The sequence below is a fragment of the Cibotium barometz genome, chromosome 52, assembly GCF_041138505.1.
Source record: "Cibotium barometz isolate CiBa-2024 chromosome 52, ASM4113850v1, whole genome shotgun sequence".
Taxonomy (NCBI): Eukaryota; Viridiplantae; Streptophyta; class Polypodiopsida; order Cyatheales; family Cibotiaceae; genus Cibotium; species Cibotium barometz.
The window spans coordinates 20,633,996-20,636,768 of record NC_141097.1 but is presented as its reverse complement, the minus strand read 5'-3'; the positions used below and the strand labels follow the sequence as shown (position 1 = coordinate 20,636,768).

The 2,773-nt window shown below is 36.9% G+C and overlaps 1 non-coding gene across 1 annotated transcript; it reads right to left on the bottom strand.

The window, feature by feature from the left end:
- Positions 1-73, bottom strand: TRNAA-UGC (transfer RNA alanine (anticodon UGC)). Its single transcript has one exon. It is a non-coding gene; the product is annotated as a tRNA-Ala (tRNA).
- Between the last annotated feature and the right edge of the window lie 2,700 nt (positions 74-2,773).

Genomic DNA, 2,773 nt, shown 5'->3' with positions numbered 1-2,773 from the left:
TGGAGATGACGGGCATCGATCCCGCTACCTATCGCATGCAAAGCGATCGCTCTACCATTTGAGCTACATCCCCGCGCATGCCCCACGCAGATATAAGTAAAAATATGAAAAGTGTCTTATCCTTTTGAGACATGGTCGTGCTCCTTGTGTTCCGTTTGTATAAATCCTTTGTGTAAAGCAATGGTTATTCAACTAATCCCCAGGAACCAATGTGTACATTCAATTATAATCTCTATAAAACTCGATTCTACTTCAGCTTTTCTCTCCTTGCAAGTTGCAATGCCCCAAAAGCCTCCTTATGGCTCTAACATAAGATTATCAACACATATAATGCCTCATACTTTAAAGCCTAGTCATAGTCACTAGTTCAACATAAGATAATCAACACATATAATGCTTCATACTTTAAAGCCTAGTCATCAAAATATTCCATATTGACATGTTGATAATCTTATGTGTTTGAACCCACCTTGTATTGATCCTATGATCCTCCCGTTGTCCACGTGGCTAACAATTATGCGACCCTCCCTATATGCTCCAAGTAAAGGCCAAGATGTTATTATTTTGATATGACTCCAATTAATCTTTTTTTGCATGATTAAGTTTGAAGTAGGCTGTATGTAATAAAAACCTTATTTATATTTTGCCCATTCAGTAAAAAGGATGGTTTTATGGATCTTAGGCAGGGTTGGTCTACATTGGAAAACTTTCATCACTTTGCCATTGAAGTTTGCCCTCCATTAATGAAGGTTTTATCTTTGGCAAGTGCTAAATGACTAAAGTCTTGCATTAATCCAACTTTCATTGTTGAAAAAAATATATCACATTACATCATATGAGAACCTTGTGTAACGAGTTAATGTAAAAGGATCATGAAAGGAACACTACAACCTCCACATTCATGGTGGACATGTCTTCTTGATGATTTTCAAACCCTTGAATTAGCCTCCACATGGATTTTCTTTAAGGATGAAAAGCATGTGGTTTAGCCCATGACTTCTACAATAGTTACATATTGCAGCACACCCCTTTTTAAGAGTAAAAAGATGGCTCAACCTTTGCAAAAAAGGAGGGGAAAAGCTTCTTTTTTAATATTGACCAAGTCCAAGCAAGCTTGATTCAAGATATTTGTCCAAGACCTATCACTATGTTTGTTTTTTGCAGGACATGCCAAAAGTAACATTTTTCATACTAGCTATATTATGCAAGAAAAAAAAAAGAAATTTCTAAGCACATCTATTGTCTAGCTCCATAAGATCAAGGTCTAGCATGGGGTGGAGGTCTTGGAGAGGGTAGTTCCCTCTCAAAAGCTTTTTTTTCAATCACACCCTCGAAGCTTAAAGTGCACAGAATATTGAATGAAAAAGTTTTTATTTGGATTTCTTGTACTTGCAACATATATATGGCTCAACATGATAGAAAGTAATGTTTTACTTTTCGTATAGTAGTAAAATGCTGCAAAGCTTTGTGCATGGAAGGTATTTTGTTTAGGTCCTAGTTTATGGATCATGCATTAGTTTCTTAATTATTCTACAAAAAATGAATACTCCCAATTCTTGAAAAAATCACTCAAGGATATGCTACTCACTTAACACACTTGAACGAGTTTTGCAATGCTCAAGGACGAGGTGTTTCTTTTCCAAGGTGTTAATTGAATAGATGAGCTTCTAGATAAAATAAACAAGCCAAAGTTCTCCTCCCATGCTCACTGTCACGTTGAGGCAGTTGCAAGTATCATAGGCAATTGGTCAAGTCACGTTGAGGCAGTTGCAAGTATCATAGGCAATTGGTCAAGCCATGACTTATGTGGTTGGCCCAAAGCTCCAAGACACACACTTGAAATGCCTAGACGTACAAGAAGAGATAAAGGAGAAGGAGAGAAAAGTGAAGGAAATTGACACACAATGTAGAGGAGAGCATTGCTTCCCAAAGCCTAAGCATAATGACATGTTTACACACACTCACATAAGGTTGTAAGGGAGAGATAGAGAGTGGACATAATTTTATTGTACAATCATGAGAGGAGACGAGACAAATAAGGAATGATTGGGGTATTTGAATACTACAGTAAAGAGAAGTAGTTCCGAGATCACCGGGAAAGTTGAGTGTCTGCAATATTAATCAAGGATCTATAATAATATAGCTAATCTTAACTATCATCATAACATTTTAGAAAGCCCATCAGATTAACTACTAAGAGTGATCTTATAACTGTAGAAGAGACACAAATGGCGTTGTTCCATTGACTTGCTCTACAATGTGAATGTGTTTCATGGCTATAGTAATAAATTTAGCACATTTTTTCCCCTTTTGAGTGTTGTCTTTTACAAGACCACAAGTTTGGCTCAAGATCCTTCTAGGAGGAGTTGGGATATCATACAAAAATATCGAAGAGAAGCTAGGGGAGATCGTTGCCTTGCAAATCTTTTTAGCTTAAAGAAGACCCAACAAGTAGACCATTCAACATCATACTAGATTTGGATCCCATGATCAACACATAAATGAGATTTTTTCCCAAACCGTAGTTTTGTCAAACCTTTGCACAAGAAGGTCCAATGCACTCAATCATCTAGATCTAATGGTAGAAGCATACACTTTTGCTTCTTTACCCCCCCGCTAACATAAGAAGTCCTCCATATATATTGTCTATTATGAAGCCTCCCTTAATGAAGCCAAATTACCTTGTCCACCATCAAGAGAGTAATCCTTATGTCCACCACATTAGCAAGAATTTTGTAAAGCACAATCTAATTAGCAAAAGTCTCACATGCAA